The sequence below is a fragment of the Cottoperca gobio genome, chromosome 4 (assembly GCF_900634415.1).
Source record: "Cottoperca gobio chromosome 4, fCotGob3.1, whole genome shotgun sequence".
Classification (NCBI taxonomy): Eukaryota; Metazoa; Chordata; class Actinopteri; order Perciformes; family Bovichtidae; genus Cottoperca; species Cottoperca gobio.
The window spans coordinates 3,946,875-3,967,814 of NC_041358.1; the positions used below are offsets into that span (position 1 = coordinate 3,946,875).

Consider the following 20,940-nt stretch of genomic DNA (forward strand, 5'->3'; position numbering starts at 1 on the left):
CTAAAAAAATGTGATACAACTTAATTGTGAATAATGTTTTGAGGGAAACCCATTTTATCCCGGATTCTGTTTTTTTTTCACGTACCACAAATACATTTCTAATAAAGTCCGCATAGGGAAGAGGTTGGAGTGGATGGAGGGGTCAAACAAACACAAGACTTTCACCAAGCGGGGCGCTGTTTGTGTCCCGTGTGCAAACAAAAGTCGTTCGACTTATTTAGATGACGTCCGTAACTGAAATAACGTAACAAAATATTCTTATTTTAAGCCAAATCATGATCTTTTTTTTTTTAAACCTTATCAAGTAGTTTTGTTGTTTTGTTTTGTTTCAATTTACAATGTTAACCACATGTTTTAAACTGCAACCCTAATGAGGTAAAAAAAATGACCTTTCCCTCGAAACGTAATATAGAATACATACAAGAGAAGAGATGAGTGGTTATTTGGAAGCTTTGAAGTAGCTTATTTCTTCTTGTCATTAATGGAGTCCATCCATCTCTGTGAGTATGAAATGTGTTCTTAGCAATAAAGCTAAACAACCTGTGATAATGACTAGCTGCCTGAATAAGAGCCTAGGGTGGAGTAGAACAAGGACAAGGGGTCTTGATTTTGCACCACCAGCCACGACAGTCTCTCTGTAAAGTGAACATGAAACATACTGAGTGTGACATCATATAAAACATACAGACTGTTGAGAAGTATTTTATAATTGACAGGACCAAATGCCTTTGAGAGGTCAAAAAAGCGAAGCACAAAATGTATTTGTCCAGTGAGGAGACAGAGACTATATTATTACTGCATCTGCAGGCGAAAACCCAATTGCTATGTCTGTAGTACATTAGTTAGTACACAGATAAGTAGTCGATAAGGGCACATTGTTATGAGTTAAGCTGGGCGTACACTGACTGTACGATTTGAGGCCGTTTCTGAATACATTTTTATGCCCCACGACTCATTTTACAGTTGGACAGTGAATTCAGCTTCATCAGGTGTCGCTGGTGGACCGACTTCCCTGTAACCATTAAAAATGATCAAAGTTACATCTTATGTTGCAGCACTTAGTTTAATCAATGACCAGCTTGTTACAATGTTGCATACATTATGGAAGTGAAGGTACTAAGATATTACAGCAAACATGTCTATAGCTGTGCAACTTCCCAGGACTGACAGTTGACTTAATCTAGAATTGAGTCAATGTGCGTAAATGCTGTGGCCCAACCTAACCAAATCCTGTTTCACAATTCCCACTTCCAGGATACAATAGTTTGCTTTTACTGGCTCATTACGTCACTCCCCGAGTGACTTGAATAAGAGCCTGCACTGTTGTAATGTTCTACCTTTCCCTCTGGCCAACTGCAGGGGAAGCAGTTTATTGAGCCAAAACCTGATCCTTCTTTCTGCAGGATTATAATCTCTTAGAAGACGAACAGTTTCTAATGCAAGAAGAACACCATGTACTCAATTTAAAATAGAACACAGAATGTGCTGTTGAGCAATAAATGAGAATGTCTTTGTGTACTCAACAATTGTTCAGCACTGATAACTTGCAGCACTTGTTCCTGGAACAAATAAAGAAAACACAGCACTAAGTGGCTCTGTGGGACTGACGAACATAATACTTGACATGTGGGGTGTTTGCTCTGTGCAGGATATTACAGAGGAGGGGGACATGCTGAAATGGAAGGCAGATGAAACATGGACTGCAGAACTGAATACAGAGGGGAGATAAGACCATGCATCCCTCTAATCCCCCCACTCCCTTCCGCTTCCTACAAAGGAAGTGGTATCGCCAGTTACCCTCTAAAGCAGGGTTCTTCAACGTTTTTCAGGCCAAGGACCCCCAAACTGGTGTAGCGTGGTGCAGGGACCCCCTACTGTATATATTGTACACAAGAGGCTTGAGGAGGTCTGTGCGACCCCTCTCCTTTCCTCCACTCTGTCTCTGACTGTAGGTGTGTGTCGCCGCCCTTTGCGTAAGTACAGCGGAGGAGGGAATGTGAATGGCAAAGCAAAAAAAAAAAATTGGGCTTTAAAAAGTAGAAGCTACACACAGAGCTACTGAGTGACTATTACAGCTTTAATCTTTACTCACGTCAGTCACTTACGTCAGACTAGTCTAAACAAGCTGCTCTCATAATTTTGGCTTTCTGACCTGTACACTCATTGTTCCAGGGAACTTAACGCTCCATGTCGTGGCTCTCTTGTCAACACAGCTGTAGTATTTAAGGCATGAGTGGATACAGGAAAAGGGAGAGCTGCGTCACAGGGGGGTGGTCCTCCCTCCCCAACGTCTGCAGGGACTCTGTGTAACGCCAGCAGCTACTATAGAGCTCTATACATTTGTTATTAGCTGTAAAAGACAGCAACAAGGCTAAATGATTTGAAAGCGGCAGCTATGCAGACTTGTAACATGAGAGAACTTGATCATGGCTGTTATACACTCCACTTTTATGTTTGGAACAGTGCAAAGATACAATTTTAAGATAAAATGTAATCACTGTCTTTGGTGTCTGCGTCTTTCTCTTGAACTCTTCTTCTTCATCTTTTCACATTGTTTGCTTGTACACTATCGCTGAATTGCATCTAACCCAAACATGTTTTAATCACAATGTAATGCGAGCAAAGTCTTGTGCATTCATCTATACCTTTAAAAATAAAATCTAGGTGCTATATAAATACTGGTTAAGTATGAAAATGCTCAATCCACTGAAAAATGCACACCCATATTCAGCAACTGTGCCTTTAAATGAGCTGCGGAACCAATCAGAGCAAACTGGATCTTTTGCATTTATAGTCAGACAGTATGAGAAAAAAAAAGTGTTAAAAAAAAAGAAATGTTACATTACATCGATCATTATAATCATCATTATCCTCTTATCCAGAGCGACTTACAGTGAACTAACTACAGGGACAGTCGCCCTGGAGCAACTCAGGGTTAAGTGCCTTGCTCAGGGGCTCAATGGTGGCAGCCCTGGTGTTGAACTTGCAACGTTCTGTTTTTGTAAATATACACATGCTATAAATGTTGTTCATGTTGCAACTTTTGCTAAAATGTATGTAAGAAAATAAATGAGTGAGAAAGATAAGTAAAAAAAAAAGTCAAAACCTAGAAATAAACCTGCCACAGCATATTTCACCAGCAGTCACTGTGGAAACTCTTCCGTGCCAGATGTGACATTAGACTAGAACACACAGTTGCATCATGATGTGTACATCCCTCTGGTGTGGCTGCACACAAACTGCTGTCTGATCAACTGAGGTCACATCAAATATGCTGAATCTGTTTCTGGGCAGTGTGCTGAGCAGCTCTACAGGAACTAAATGTTGATCTATCTGGCTGTTTCCACACGTGAAAAATAATTTGTGTATCCGTCCCGTGATTCGGATCCGCTCCAAAATTCAAAGGGTTCTTCCTTGACCCATACTACACCCTTCCACCCTTTCATGAAAGCTTTTCCGTAATCCTGCTGACAGACAAACAAACAAACAAACCTAACTGAAAACATCCATGGCAGAGTTTATAAAGGAATAGGGCAATGTTTTGGGAAATATGCTTGTTTTCTTTTTTGCTGAGACTCTCCACTAAATTTGAAGCTACGGCCAGCAGCTAGTTAGTTCAGCTTAATATAAAGACTGAAGGCGGGGGTAAACAGCTAGCCTGGCTCTGACCACAGGTAAAATTAATCTGCTCTAAAGCTTATTAATTAAAACATTTGTTAAATCCCTACATAAACCAACACGTTATGAGTCTGACTAGCTGTTAAGCTAAGCTAACTGTCTCCCTGGTGTAGCGAACACACTGTGCATAGCAGTAATCTTCTCAATCAACTCTCGACAAGTAAGCAAATATGCGTACTAAGATTGTATTTGTTGCTGAAAACCACTACAATATGACAAACAGTTTCAATTTCAGTGAACACTTTAGTTTGTTGCAGAACATCAATTACGTGCAAAATCTGAAGCTGCAAAAAACAAACACATTTTGGAAAGAAAATCTTCATTCCAGTAAAACAAACATAAACAAGCAGGGAAATGTGTCACAGAGTGAGTAAATCTTTGTATTCGGACTGAGCCTTTAAAATCCCTCGAGCCAAAAGAATGTGTGCAATGCCTTCAGAGGTGGTGTGCCCGTCTGCATCCAGCATGTGTACTTATGTGTGGTAAATGTAAACACACTGAAAGCATTGATAGAAATACATTTGAAGTCTTACTGCAAAGTGATTTCTTTGATGTGGCTGTGGGGCTTTACACAGGTGGGCTCCCACAGTGCCAACAGTGCTGCAGAGTTTATGACAGCAACTTTTGCTCTGTGGTGTCTAACTGTGAGTGTGTTCAAATCTGCTGCTCCAACAAATACACTAATAACTAACTCACACCGGATTAAAATCAACAGCGTCACAGGACTAAACGTGCATTTATGTACTGAACAGTGTGAGAGTTTGCAGGTGCAAAGTGGAGACGTATTGAATGTCTTTAGGGGAAGGCCAAGACTTTTGTGATATCAATATGTATCACAGCATGGCGAATGTAAAGGCACATAGCCTACCAAACATTGCAAAAGATGAGTGGAGATTAAATGATCGATCGACAGGAAATTTATCAACAACAACTCTGTGTCATTTATGAAGCAAAAATACCAAACGTTCCCTGTCTCCATGTTCTCAAAAGCTCACTGCCAGTCTATGTTTTTATACAATTTCAAACTGAATATTTTACAGTTTTGTACGGTTGGTTGGACAAAACAACTAAATGATTAATCGATTAATAAAGAATTATTGTCAGATTAAAGGATAGGTTTACATTGTTTCAAGTCTGTCTTAAAACATGGCTCATGTCTATACGTATAATGATGCAGTTTGTAGTTGCTGTAGTCATTTTCCTGTCCATACCGGCCCTGAAGAGATCCCTTCCTAACATGATTCCAACATACAGTAAGACATAGGGGACAAAAATGCATTTTAAACTTTAGCTAAATTTGTGAGTTTTTTTCTGTAAATTTGCTACTTTAATCTCAGAGAATGTCCAGCTTTTTCTCTTGTACATTTATTTTCTTTTTGTTACCCACAATTTCCCTAATACGGCATCATATTTGTATAATTATTTGGTATAGACTTTAAAGAAAAAGGTGAACTTGTAAATGCAATTAAATGTATAAACATAAAATTCAATAATGACTTGCATGTATTATATTTATAGTGTAATAAAAGACACTACAAACAAACCAAGGTGCATTTTGCTCTCAGATGACAGAGGTGTTATTCAGTGTCTGATAAACAGATGGTAGGCAGAGCGCTGCAGCATAAATGATTAGTTATCGGCTGTCCACTTCCAAACATGTTGGTCCATGGGACACTGACCAGCTTCATTGTCTGTCCGCTACACTTCAAAACTGCCTGGCAACCACACCGGCAGGCTCCTGGGCTGGGGTCTGTGGCTGCCTCTACAATAAGCTCTGAGGCTTAAGCACATTTGAGAGGCACGGTGACAATGCAGACAGGCTATCAGCATTGCGCCACACTCATGATTGCTGTTTGGCATTATGTAGAACAGAAGCACCGGGACAGGAGTCCAGAGCTTTTACAAGTTTAACTGCGCCCTCATGAGCGCTAATCTCAGACAGCCTGATGCTATCTGGGAGCCAGACTGCCCAGTCAGGCGTGCAGAGGAAAGAGACAGAGGCCTCCCAAAGAGAAACAAACACACAGTATCGCTCGGTGGAGACAAACTGTATGAGTGCCGCTACAACATTCCAATCTGCAGCAACATCATCGATTATTGGTGCTGACAGCTTTTTAAAGGCATCATGGGTGCAGTCCAAAAAGCTTTGAAGATCTGAACTGTGTGAAGTCAGCCGACTTGAAAAGAAACCCAGGAGGCGTTGGTGTTTACGCGGCAGACTAAAACAGGAGATGAGGGTTCCGAGCCGTTGAGTCACCGGCTCCACTGTACACCTTTCTTCCTGAGCTCTGCGACGGCATGAAACCTCTTCTCCTAAAGTGAGGTCAGCTGTGGGACAACAGATTCACTCTCCAGTTTCTGTCATGTCCTTTCTTCCCACCTGGGCCCCATGTGCAGAAAAACAGGTTCCTTTGAGCGTGTGTTAGCGTGTGTGTCTGGTCGCACAACCTACAGGCAGTCGCAGCCGTTTATAAAGTTCAAAGCTTTGAGTAATGTGCTTCTGATTCCCTGAGAAATATCTATCTTCACACACACCCTGCAGAGAGGTATAGTGAATAACATGGATTATGGCTCTCTTTGAAGTTTCCTTTAATGTGCTTGGAAGTCAATGGAAGACTAAAAAGCCCTGAACCAGGTGCTCACCCTCTCCTACTGCACATCAGCATGCATGTGTCCAGAAAGAGGAGACATGAAAAGCTGACACAAATACCATGTCTAGAGCTAAATCTGGAAGGACAGACGAAATATATTTATATTTAAAATGGGTGTCAAGTGTTGAAACAATATGCAGTGTTTCCCCTACTGTTGTCTTGGAAGGGCGCTGCGCCCCCCCCCCCCATCGGGACCCTGCGCCCCCCCTGAAATTCAAAGTGTTTTCTTTTTTTTTCTTCTGGATTTTCTTTTTTTTTATATTCACAACTCACTTTTCACATTGAACAGGTGCTCTTCTATTAAATAAAGTAAACGTTTATGTTATTTATCCAATGTATGTGCCCGTTGCTTTGCACATTCACTCCTCCGTATTTTTGCGAAGGACGCACACACACAGACACAGACACAGACACAGACACAGACACAGACACACACACACACACACCTACAGTCAGAGACTGAGTGGTACTTCCCTCAATTTTGTTTCCCACTTCAGTCAGAACCCCCTCAGCGTGTTTCTTAGCTGATTGTCATTGCGACGGTGCATGAAAACCGCTGTGACATCATCTTCAATGTGACACAAACACACAAACACTGTGTTCTCTCCCTAGTTCCTTTCATTAGCAACTAAACAGAGTACTTTGTCAATTCTACCAAACCATCCTTGTGAAGGATGTTCCGTGTCGTGCAAGTGACAATACTCTCTGACCAATCAGTGGTCTGCATTGTTTTAACTTCAACTTCGAGCATCGGCTCAGCTCACTTGGAACCTGGAACCGAGGTGAAAAAAACATACCAGGTACTATCCACAACTTTTTCTAATGGAAAACCAAAAAGGAGCAATTGATTCAAGTGCAGTTGATTAGGGTCTAGCCATGCCGTACCATGCAGGGGAAATGTGTAATTAACCTGGTCAGCTACCATAAGACCGATCACAGTCACCTTTGTGATAGGGAGAGTCCCAAATGGGTGCTATCATTTAGCAAAAGCACTCGTGGGAATAAATTCCCCAATGTAGATTTAACAAAAATATTTTTAAAAACAAAGAATTAGACGGATTAAGAATATTTCTAAGGTTTTGTAACATAAGCAGACTTTCTAGTCCAACAATATATTTTGATCATCCTCTCCAATATGATATAATAATGTGCTCAAACTAAACTTTGGCTAATTTGAAATGCACAAGGTCGTGCATCCTACATGGGTGAACATTTTTGGCTCTTTCTAGACCTTTGTTCAAAATATGGCAACTACTAAGAACTTTTGAACAGGGAGTCTGCGCTGTTATTTCTGCCTTTTTCCAGACTGTATTATCTTCACTTAGATATTGGAAACACCTAATAACTCTGCTGTCATCACTAAGAATCTACTGAAGACAAGAAACTGTCTCGGCTCCAGTGGAACAGCGCACACGGCTCCAAGAGCCCTCAGGGTACCGCAGAGTGTAACAGTTAATGAACCCTTAGTCAGTCCTGTCTGCTCGCTGATCAGACGCTGTGTAAGCCGTCACGTCGCCTGTCTCTGCCTTATCTTGCTGTACACAGTCATTAAAAGACAATGGAGTCACACAAAGTGGCTCCATGAGCAGAGAACTCGAGAACTGCTTTTGTGGTTTGGTGTCAGATAAAATGTCGCAAATTTCATGGATCCATTGTATCGTCTCCTAAGTGAGTGAGCGTGAGTTGCCCTGTGTGAATTTGTGAATGCTTTGTGTGCAAGGTGGGCCAGGCTGCTATTTCCTGCTGAGTGGGAGAGAGATTTTTATGCTGTTGATATCTCTGCACAAATGCACCGAGCTGTCTCCACCCTATCATGGGAGAAAAACTCCCACCACTAACAAAAAAAACACAGCTCTCAGCAGTTGACTGCATTCGCTGAAAATCCCCCAAGGAGGAAAAAGAGAACAGGAAGAAAAAAAAGAGCCCACTCTCTCCCACCAAAACTTCCTGGAGCCCGGGGCAGTCCTGGATCTGAACGGGTCTCCCTGACAACTGAGCTTTGTCTAGACAGAAACCAATGCTCCACTCACCGGATAGGAATTCAGTAAACCCACAGCCTCTCATTCTCACACCACCTTTAGCCTACCGCTTTCACATGGCACCAAACAACCAAGTCACAGCATTTCTTCAATAATCCAGCATTTACACTCAAACTAAATGCACCACCCTGTCATTCATGAAAATAACAGAATTTGGTGGGTTTTGCAAAACAAAGTGTGCTCTGTAAATGAAAATCAGACTTTTTTTATTTCTAACTGCAGCACACGCTGATCGTGTTCCGCTTGCTTCAAAACCAGTAATATGGGACGCAAACAGTGCTGTGTGAAGAGCATGGAAAACTGATGTCAATCCAAGAGGCCAACACGCTTTTTTGACACGGACCAATGCTTACGCATAAACAGCAGCGACTCTTTCTCCTCTCCTTACACACAAAGCTGACGTTGTCATGCCATTCCTCCAAAGTTACCAACACAGAGTCCTCTCACCTTTTCCACACTCACATGCCTATCTAATAAATAAACAAACACACACACACACACACACACACACACACACACACACACACACACACACACACACACACACACTTTACATGCACGATAAGGTTTCTTTGTGTTCATTCTTTAATTGACAAGCACCATTTCATGGACTTAATTTTAACAGGCAAAAAAGCTGCAGAATAAAAAGATTACTGTTCCTGCAGGGCTGAAAGGAATTTACAAATACCTACATCATAAGCAATAATTATGCAACTTAAGATACATAGACTACAAGCCATAACAGGCCAAAGACAGCTACCTCTCAGATATGTTATGGTCATCCTCTGAGTTTACTAATTACTTGCGACTAATATAAAAATAATGAATTGGTTGTTTTTGAAACACAGATTAAATGCTACAAATTTACAGTAAGGTTTCAAGTAACCTTGCAGGATATTTGACTAAATCTGAATGGGTCTAGTCGTTAAACCTTTAATTGGAAAAATATAAACCATCCAATATTTGGCTTGTGGAAAAAATAACACAAGGGGCAATGCATTCCAGTTTAAGACACCTAGCATTCAGTTATATTTAGAGAAGATTAATGCGTGCAAGGCTCTAATATAGCAAACATAAAGTAAATGGAATAAAAAGTATCTACAGGTGTAAAAGGTTGCATGACTGATCATTTGAAGCATACCAATTCTGCATTGACAGCATGCAGTAAGAAACTGAAATGAAAGTTACAAATGAAAGTAGTCTTGTGGTTTGTGTAGCTAAAGGCTAATCAGCACATTCCCAGCAGCACTGAGGGAAGGTGGTGCTAGGTGATAGGGAGGTTTCTTCACTGCTGCCACCTGCACTGCTTATCATGATGGACAAAAGACAGAGAGAGAGAGAGAGAGAAAGAATAAGGAGAGGGCTGGGAAAAAAACACAGCCTTCTGATCTCAGTAACAGGAATTACCCCCCCCCCCCCCCCCCCCCCCCTCTCTCTCTCTTCTCCTTCCTGTGAACTTTGGAGCACCCCAGAGCTGAGTGAACATTAAACTGCACATAATGAGCAGCCGTGGGGGAGGTCGAGGAGACAGCTTTTGGCGTAAGAGCCTGTGTCCAAAGTGTCCTTTTATGGAGAATCCACTTCAGCTTTTTGTCTTGTGACCCCCCCCACACACACACACACACACACACATTTGAAAGCCACCTGATTGTAAGCCTGCAGTAGTCATCCATACTTTGGACCTACACGTCATTACATTAGATTCAGGGCAATGTAACAGGTATTATTAAGTGAGAAAGAATCCCAAGCATCCACCTCGCCCAGCTCTGCACAAGGGTCACTGCAGACAAAGTTCACATTTTTAGAGTGAGCACACGGGAAAGTTCCATGTGCTCTCCTGCTGAATGCAATCAGTTGTTTCAGGATGATATTTTAAAAATGCATGCAAAAGGAACATTTTAAGGGGCATTTAGATTAATTTGTCCTGCATGTGCTGTACATGTACATTCAGCTGGTCTGAATAACAATATACAATATTATATACTGTATTATTTTATGTATAATAATTCATATTGTATTTGTATGACAAACAACAACAATTTGCATTTTTCATTATGTAGTTTTATTGAAATAATTTTTTGAATGCAGGTCTTTCATTTGTAAAGCAGTAAAGTTGCTGCCAGACAGATAAGCTGTGCATAATAAAGGTTCAAAAGCTATGAGTGTATGTCCTTTATAGTGCAGACTTGCATGCATATAGACATGTTTGGCTCATTTATACAGTATACATTTGCAAAGAAGGAATGCTACAAGTTATATATGCATTTCTTACAAGGCCTGCATGCATAACAACTACCACAATCCTGTCACAGTATTTCTTGCAGGAATTTAATGTCAACTGTTTCTCAAGAGCCACATTTTCTGAGCTGCTGGGTCAAAACTCAACAGCTTTTCTCTGCGTTGCAGTAAATTATTTACATGAGTGAGAACATTCATGCCGTCACGAGGTCACAAAGACCTAGACAAGTGTGTTCCTTAAAACGGCAGACATCTAGTTTCTATGCAGTGTTAACCTGCTTATTGTCAAACAATGAGGACATCATCTTCCCAATCCAAAGCTGCATTCCCACAATGACCTACATCATATGATATCTAAACTAAGTCTGGTGCAGAGAGTTCAAATGATGACTAAGCATTTTCAGTCGTGCATTTTGGAGCATTATAATGCCGTATTCATTCAAAGCAGCGCCAGGATCTCACAGGGAAAGTATGTGCGGGCCAGTTGCAGCGGTTTGTTTTCAGAACAGTGTAACTCCAATGGAACGTGGCTGCAGTACCGAGCAGCATACCGACCTGTTTCGCCACTAATGAACATCAATCAAAGGCGCATTCTTATAGCGGCACAGACCACCAAGTGTATACTCGCAAGGCAATGCAATTAAAAGCAAGTTATTTCTGGATTTGAAAATATTTCCTTTGCCACTGTCTGGTGGAGGAAGGAGCAGCTTGTAGAAAAGAATTCCAGGCTTGTGGCTGTGCAGAATTTCCGGGCAGGGTGACATCCCGACTGCTGCGTGGTCTTACCTCTCTTAACTGCCAGACCCTTATGTTTGTTAACTGGAAGCCGACATTCTGTGGACGGCTCGTGCAGCAGAGATCAGGGTGACTGTGATTATTGTCTGGCAGACACGTGGCACAGGAGCGTCTCAAAGTGGACACATTGGCAGATAAAGCAAGCTGTGTTTATTGTCAGGACCCTGCGGCCATGAGCAGAGATCAGCAGACACACTATTGCTGTACAGAAGTAAACTTGTAGTGCCAGGAAAAGATTCTCACACAACAAATATGCACAAGCATTTGTAATTACACCATCCTGCTGAGCATGCTACCAGAGAGCAGTGCCCCCTCAACTGCCCCTGCAAAACCTCAATTCACCAAAAATACCCCAAAAAAACAACCGAAGATGGACTAGTCAGCATGCTAACATGCTCACAATGAAGCTAACATGCTGAGGTTTAGCAGGTATAATGTTTACCATTTTCAGCATTATTGTTTAGCGTGTTAGCATGCTAACATTTGCTTATTAGCAATAAACACAAGCTGAGGCTGATGGGAATGTCTTTAGTTTTGCAGGTCATCATTTTTTGATCATCAAAGTCAGTAGGATTCATCCTCTGGGGGCTATGACCTTAATCCATCCAATAGCTGTTGAGATATTTCAGTCTGGACCAGAGTAGTGGACCAACCAGATGACAATGCTTTCCCTAGAGACGTGATGCAGGTATAGCTAAAAACAATACATCCATGTAACCCTCCTTGCAATTCCCTCCACAGGCAGAGATGAAGTCAGCACCTGGCAGTGCAGTTGTGTGAACATCCTATCGATGGAAACAGGATCTGCAGTGACCTAGTTGTTGACTGGGCTGATAATATGTCCAAAGGAGGACACAAGGAGGCATGGATGCACATTATTACACATGTGAAACTACACTAATAATTAAAATGTTGGCTGGGGGGGACATTCTGTTTTCTTCACACAGGAAATGTTCCTGTGCCAATACAATACATACTACTACATGTTTAGGATTAATCCAAAGTATATGGTTTACATTGTAAATACTTTTCTGGGCGAACAAGAGAAAAAGTAGAATTTGGTGGCTGAGGGAGCCCCAGCTGCACACGAGTGATACTTTCTGTGCCCTGTGGCAGGAACTTGATGAGGCTGTTTGTCCTACTTCAAAGCCAACATGTGTCCACATCATAGCTGTGCAGATAATCTCAAGTGGGATCTGCATGCATCCAGGGCATGTGGAGGCCACCCAGTGTACACCGATCCTGGCTTGAATTCCCAGAATTAGAGATGCACGTACATAAATAACATTAAGAACGTAAAGCTCTGGAAGATTTATTTTTTACAAGCAACAAAGACTACATCGCAGTTCCTGAGAACAGAAGAAAGCTGCCAAGGATATCGCACATGAGAACAAAAGGTCTGGAGTGTGCTCGGTTCTGTTTCTTACAGATCAAACAGGTTTTATTCTTCCGCTTCCATGAACATGTGTGGCATGAGGGAAACATTCAGTTTCACGTGCAAACTCATGCGCTATTTCCATCAGTCAGTATGCAACCAGCTGGCTTGCTGCTCATGGATGCAAGTCATCAGAGCCAGTGATCAAATGAGTATTAACCACATTACTTCCTGCACAGGGAAGAGCCACTCCCGCCTCTGCCCATAGCTGACCAACATGAGTAGGAGTGTGTATATGTGTGTGATGGGGGTGTGTGATGGGGGGGGGGATCTTCAGGAAGCGGACGTAGTGCAACCGAGCAGAAGGAAGGAAGATGCCCATATATGAGCAAAAGCTTATGAACCAATACATGCCTGAAGAGGCCTGGGATCTCCCTTGGGTGTGACAATAATGCAGTAAATGTGTAAACCTCCTCCTACACGTATTAACACACACCCTGGCAATCAAGAACTCAAGTTGCACCAAGTCCAACTACCATTCAACCTGACACTTCAGTAAACATCCTACCTGAAGCTGTTATGTGATGATCACGACTATTAGGTGTTATGAAGATTCACTATTTGCCAACAAATACAAGCTACTGACTGGTGGTATCGGACATGGGTAGACAATACATGTGTTCTCATGCACTTGTCAATTTTGAGAGTTTTGATTTGCTTCCTTAACACTCCTTCAGACTAGTGGAATAAACATCCAAAATACACATTTTGGATGTTTATTTTACAAATGTTGTCTATTTGCATCTGTAGACATCTCTCCGAAATTCACTAAAAGTTAGAATTAGATAAGCCTCATTTGCATATTTAAACTTAACATTTCAGAAAACTTGTAATACAAAAATAATAATTATCCTCATGCAAGTAATCTACTGGGGAGGTTTCGTGGTGTTATCTATTAGTTCATGATGTCCCCTATTCAGCTGCAGTGTCCCCCTATAACACAGCAGGTTTCTGTTTCTGCCAGCTGTGCAGGATGAGCCGATGTCATGCAGCCAATTAGCACCAACACACCTGCACACTAGCAAAAAAAAAGTATTTTGTTTGACCCCTGCATATCATCTGGGTCACCTTTTCACTCTCACGTTTAATCATTGCAATGAATGATGTTCATGAGCCCTTGTACTCTCCAAAGGCTTTATCTGGGAAGCTGAAATGTATTTGATTAATCCTTTTTCCTGTTCCTACCATGTTGTTAAGTGTCAAATAAGGACACTGCATTTTATTCTATTCAACGATTGCATATTGATATGATTCTTCTTACCCTTATTAATCTACTACACCCAATCTTGCCCATATTCTTCTTATGGAGTTTTATTGTGTTGTACTAAATGTGCAGAACATCACTTGTATGAGGTGTATGTGTTCTTAACTAACAGATGTACACTTGTTAAACACCACAATGTGAGGAGACGTTGTGCTTTATGCAACATGTGCCACCACAGCTCTTCATGCTGTTGGAAGTAGGTTACTCCTTTACTGACTGTTCTGCAATGCTGTGACCAAATAGATAAAAGAAAGAGGTATTTTGGAAGTTAGTGATTTAACCAACCATGATGAAGGTAAGGAGGGCACAATGATGAAGAGTTCCCTTAAACCTGGATAACATACAGAATATCTTGCCTGACACTGCCATCATGTGGAGGAAATGTATTGTCACACCAGAGAATGCGTTACTTCTGTGTGAGTTTCAATGTTCACAGTGGACAGAAGTTTCATGAACACGGTGCTGCAGGCTTCAGTGAGTCTGAGGAGCAATGTGATGTGAAATATTTGGAGGGAATATCATTTGAAGAGTGTGGTTTTGTTTTTACGTCACTCTTTAGATTTCCACTCAGTTCAATGCGATTAACAAATTGGACTTTATTTTCACTATGGAATGAAAACAGTGAGTTTGGGTGTTCCAACAAACCATGAACAACTGTGTGCAGCAAATGTAATACTTACACCCACCCACACACACACACACACACTGATACTTGTGATTCTCTGCATTTTTCCGTCTTACAGTACATCTCAAAAGTGAGTACACCCTTTAGATTTTTGCAAATATTCTGTTATATCCTTTCAGGGGATAACATTATCCTACTGAAACTTTGATATAACTTAAAGTAGTCAGTGTGCTGCTTGAATAACAGTATAGATTTATTGTCCTTTGAAAATTACTCAGTACACAGCTGTTAATGTCTAAACAGCTGGCAACAAAAGTGAGTACACCCCATAGTGAACATGTCTAAATTGTGCCCAAAGTGTCAATATTTTGTGTGACCACCATTGTTATCTAGCACTGCTTTAACCCTCCTGGGCATGGAATTCACCAGAGCTGCACAGGTTGCTTCTGGAATCTTCTTCCACTCCTCCACGACGACATCACGGAGCGCACGGATGTTGGACACCTTGCACTCCTCCACCTTCCTCTTGAGGATGCCCCACATGTGCTCAATTGGGTTTAGGTCTGGAGACATACTTGGCCAGTCCATCACCTTAACCTTCAGCTTCTTCAGCAAGGCCGTTGTCATCTTGGAGGTGTGTTTAGGGTCATTATCATGTTGGAAAACTGCCCTACGGCCCAGTTTCCGAAGAGAGGGGATCATGCTCTGCTGCAGGATGTCACAGTATATATTGGAATTCATGTGTCCCTCAATGAAATGCAGCTCCCCAGTGCCGGCAGCACTCATGCAGCCCCAGACCATGATGCTGCCACCACCATGCTTGACTGTAGGCAAAACACATTTGTCTTGGTACTCCTCACCAGGGTGCCGCCACACACGCCGGACACCATCTGACCCAAACAGGTTTATTTTGGTCTCATCAGACCACAGGACATGGTTCCAGTAACTCATGTTCTTGGATTCATTGTCTTCAGCAAACTGTTTGCGGGCTTTCTTATGCATCGGTTTCAGAAGGGGCTTCTGTCTGGGGCGACCGCCATACAAACCGATTTGATGCAGTGTGCGGCGTATGGTCTGGGCACTGACAGGCTGACATCCCACTTCTGCAACCTCTGCAGCAATGCTGGAAGCACTCGCACGTCTATTTTTGGAAACCAACCTCTGGATATGACGCTGAGCACGTGGACTCAACTTCTTTGGTCGACCCTGGCGAGGCCTGTTCCGAGTGGAACCTGTCCTGGAAAACCGCTGTATGATCTTAGCCACTGTGCTGCAACTCATTTTCATGGTGTTGGCAATCTTCTTATAGCCAAGGCCATCTTTGTGAAGCGCAATAATCCTTTTTTTCAGCCGCTCAGAGAGTTCCTTGCCATGAGGTGCCATGTTGTCCAGCATTCAGAGAGAATTGTGCCCAAAACACCAAATTTAACAGCCCTGCTTATCATTTACACCTGAATCCTTGTAACACTAACGAGTCACATGACACCAGGGCGGGAAAACAACATCATTGGGCACAATTAGGACATGTTCACTATGGGGTGTACTCACTTTTGTTGCCAGCTGTTTAGACATTAACAGCTGTGTACTGAGTAATTTTCAAAGGACAATAAATCTATACTGTTATTCAAGCAGCACACTGACTACTTTAAGTTATATCAAAGTTTCAGTAGGATAATGTTATCCCCTGAAAGGATATAACAGAATATTTGCAAAAATCTAAAGGGTGTACTCACTTTTGAGATATACTGTACATAACACTTAACTTTTCATGACTGCTGATGTAGTGCATCAGAAAGCATTATGTGTTTATAAGTGCAGCCATGAAGCATAATGAATGCATTAAAATTCACCATGAATTACTTCATAATAAACTATAGATGTAGTCTTCATAGAAAGTGTGACAGACAATAAATAAATAAGAATAAATAATGTCTGATAGCTTCTTAACAAAATGTCAGTAATAAAGCAGCTTCCATGCTACAACTCCAGCATTGAACCCAAGTAAAAACATAGATTCTGTAACATAGAATCTACAACTTGAAACAATTAGCAATATAAAAACGTCCCAAATGAATTCATATTATAATGGTGCTGCAGCAAATTAATTTAGTGTTGCACTTCCATATATTTGGGGGACTAACATGAGACAGACAGACTAACAATGGAACGGTCAAAATCGATGCAGGAGCGGTCGAGAGATTCTAAAGGTGATCCCTAATGATGACGCTGTGGCTCAGGAGGGAGAGTGCTCGTCCACCGATCGGAGAGTCAGTCAATCCCCGGCCCCGGCGGTCAGCATGTCGCGGTGAGGTCGGTCTCAGCCTCAATGTATAATTTATTCCTAGAATTTATGTTTTGTTTGTGTCCCACAAGTACAGCTGTGTATCTCTCTCTTCTGCCTCGTCCCACATGTTGCATCTGAATCTCCATCCTCCAGGAGATTCAGCCTCGTCTCTCTCCCTCTGTGTGAATGATGTGCTTCAGTGTTGCTTCTTGTGTGTTTGTGTAGTCTGTCCTCTTGCGATATGGCAACAATCTTCTTTTGTGATATAGGTCATTTCATATCTCGAAATCAATATATCAATCAATATATCTATATCTATATCTATATCTATAGATATATATATATATCTATATATATATAGATATATATCTATATATATAGATATATATCTCATAATATAGCATGTTTTGTGGTAATTCAATAAAATATAAAAAAGTTAACCCTATTTTTGTATACTCCCATGTGAATTAAATACTGACAATTATCTCATTTAAATAGGAACTTCAGGGCAATGTTATATTTAAAGCTCTACATTGACTATGTTTACATGCATGCACAGATATAAAGAGTAATCAGATTAAGACAATATATTTGACTTAACTACACTGGGGTATTCCCATAAGCAGAGTTATTGGATACAGGCACCCACAAGTTAAACAATAAAGTTGAATGAATTAATGAAGAAATGAAGACATTCTTGCTGTTGCAAAACACTACTCACAATTTATTTTAACCAGCACTTGGTTTCCAAGTGTACCTTTAAACATTATTCTGCACCATTATGACACAGAGTGTAACTGTCCTGAGCTGCATGCAGGTTGCCAGTTAGAGTCCAGTTTATTAAAAACATCGTAAAAACAAAATCTTGATATTCCCCTGAAATATTTCACATCAGATGTTGGAGTTGCATGCTGTACAGAATGTAAAGCCCAAATTTGTGATATTGGTAACCACACAGTAAGCTCTGTTTTTATCACCAGAGGGCAGCAGCTCGCAGGTAGTCAATGCAGTCTGCCTGGAGATATGAAAGACTTGTGGGGACTGGGTCTTTTTAATAATGGATAGACTGATGAAGCAATGTAACCTGAACCTTCTCTCAATTACAGTAAAGGCTGGGGACGCTGATGGCAAACATTGACTCAAATGAGAGCCAGTCTACTGACCTGGGGAAAGATCTCACGCAGCATGTATCTGTGTCCCAGTCTGTGTGCGCAGCGTAAATCTGGAAAGAGAAGAAAATGTTGAAATTACTATGACAGAAAACTAAACAGCCAAATTTGAATGAGTTTTCAACAACAGGGAGTTTGAAAGGTGGTCAATGTGTGTGAATCAGAAACACTGACAGATATGTGTGAATATAAAATGTATTTATGATTCCTCTCAGCAGAGGGCAAAAACAACCGTGAGAGCATGAGCCCCCTCAGTGGGATGAATGCCAGTCCAGCTTCCTCGTCATTCAGGGAAAATGGTGAGCACTGGCATGCCAAATCTGCTGTGAGTGAAGATGCTCTATTCTCTGCTCCATTTGTATTCATTACCACATTCCAGTGAGAGCAGTTAATGGGCAGTCCTTGGGTCTGAGAACTCTGCGTGTCTCCGTACACTTCCTGCAACAAGTGGAGGCCGGGTGTGGCGGTCTCAACCAGAGGGCAGACAGTCCAACATACTGTTCAGTTTCTTTCTACTGTTCATTTCCTTTAGCAGTTAGCTTTCGTGTAAAGGCCATATTCATCATAGTCTTATAAATGTGCACATTTATTAAAGCGGGAATAAATAATGTTTGGCCACTTGAGGGCAGCGTAGCACATTGTATAACATTGCACAGTATAACAGTTGCTTATTTACACATCCAGCAGACACATTAGCATCAATATGGAGTCGTGTCTCTGGTCACCTGGTGAATGTAGGTCTAATATTCACGCACCTGTTTGCTCTGTGTTCGTCACCAACAACTACTGAGAGAAACATCTCTTGTATGTATATTACATACAATGACCAGAATAAAGAGTAGCTGTTGATCTTATTATTACCTTTATTACCTACGGTGTTTCTAGTTGCTAAGCAACCTCCTACTTCCTTGTCTACTTTATGATGTACTGTCCAGATTTAGTGCAGGGTGGTGGAGGGAGAATATGACATATTTGAAAGCTTTAGTGAGTATTGATAACATCACACACATCTAAACTCATCACGTGTGATGTCATCCAGGCTCTCACACCTCTCCTCTCGTGTAACACACAGTGGCAGCAAGTTCTGTCCTGCTTCCTCATCAGCTTGTGAGTTACATCCTCATAGTTATTATTCATGGATTCATTTGTGGGACTCACAAAATCTAGAACACATGTCGAGTCGTTTTTAGACATTTTAATACAGAAAAGTTACACGTAATATTTTTAAATCAGAGAAACAAACGCATGGCATGGAAATTAAATAAACATTTTGGAATGCACATAGCTCGTGCTTGCTTCTCACCATTGTACCTTATAAACAATATTTTAATGTTGGAAAGGAGAAGTATATACACAAAGAATCACTTTAAATGTGTGATTTTGATTGACTTGTCACATGTGTTCAATAGGTCCATCTTAATAAAACACTGAGACATACACATAGTGCAACCCAACCAGCCAATTACACACAAGTGCATCGCTCAGCCACAGGAACCAGTTGACTGGAGGAGCACAAAGAGAAGATAATTAAATGTAATGACCGTGGCTTTATTAGGAGACTCATTTAGCCTGATGCTGTACAGAAGCACCAGAGACCTGCAGGTGCTTTGTGTGATTGCGTCAGTCACAAAGGACATGTCTATAAATATCCCATTGAAGCACGATGACAGTTCCCACAGTGTCAGTGAGATCATACACAGGATGGCACTCAGTGACTTGTCTGCTGCCACACAGGCCTGTGTGACCCGGGAGCTGCAAGGACATGCTGCCACGGGACAGGAGGAGCATCAGTGAGGCAGCACTTTCAACTCGTGCTGTTTGATCAAAGCAAAATAGTTTATAAATATATTATACTGTCCCAGTGGAACTATGAAAGTTATTCATAAAACTGCGAAGCTCTTAGCTCTTAGAATGAATAAGCAACCACAAAGAATCCTCCATTTGTCTCTTACTTGCAATGATTCTGAAATCAACTATTGTCAATCAAATCTAACACCATTACCATTATGTGGCTTACACCTGGTACCGCTCAAGAATAAAGCATCAACTAGCTGTCAGTGTGTGAATATGTGTCACTGTGCTAACTCAGTAACATAGATGAGGACAGCTATGGAGTCTTAATGTCATCTTTGCTGCTGCCAGGTTTAGGCAGAACTCAGTGTTGTAACATCAGCTTCCACACAAGACAAACAGATCATTGCTTTTACTACTAAAACCACCACATTCTACCCCACAAGCTAAATCCACTTCAGATATTGTACCAATAAAAGCCAGTTTATATAGTGAAACTACATACAACTAAATAATGTGTTTGTTTAAGTATGACACTCAGTGTTTAAAAATAGCACCAAGGCTGCAAAGTACATCGCAGAACAAGGAAGGTCACACAGTTATACTGTATGTACAATAGCGTTGTTATGATCAGGTTTGTGGAGACACAAACATTATGTGCAATCTGGTTATTTCTTAGGAAACCAGGATATTGTATTATCCCGATGCAGATTTCTGCTCGTTGTCTGTTAAATACAGACTCAAGTGACCCAGCAGTTACAAGCACATAAGCAAAAGCATCTCACTTTTGGAGTGATGGATTTTGACTTTCTGTAAAAACAAACTCCTCAATGTGGCAATATGAACTTAATATATGTTTAGATGGAGGTCTCACCTAAATGCAAATGTATTTCAGTCTATTCTATTGACACAAGTTAAGAGCGGAAACTTGTCATTATTTTCATTAATGATTATTTGGTTTCTTCTCTGAA

At 41.2% G+C, this 20,940-nt stretch overlaps 1 protein-coding gene across 2 annotated transcripts in view; it reads right to left on the minus strand.

Moving 5' to 3' along the window:
- The window catches only part of gng12b (guanine nucleotide binding protein (G protein), gamma 12b), a 28,830-nt gene that overhangs the window by 3,489 nt on the left and 4,401 nt on the right, over nucleotides 1-20,940 (minus strand). For both annotated transcript variants that reach the window (XM_029430364.1, XM_029430365.1), the window contains exon 2: nucleotides 18,173-18,231. The gene's annotated coding sequence lies outside the window, so the exon portion shown is untranslated. The remainder of the gene's footprint in view (nucleotides 1-18,172; nucleotides 18,232-20,940) is intronic.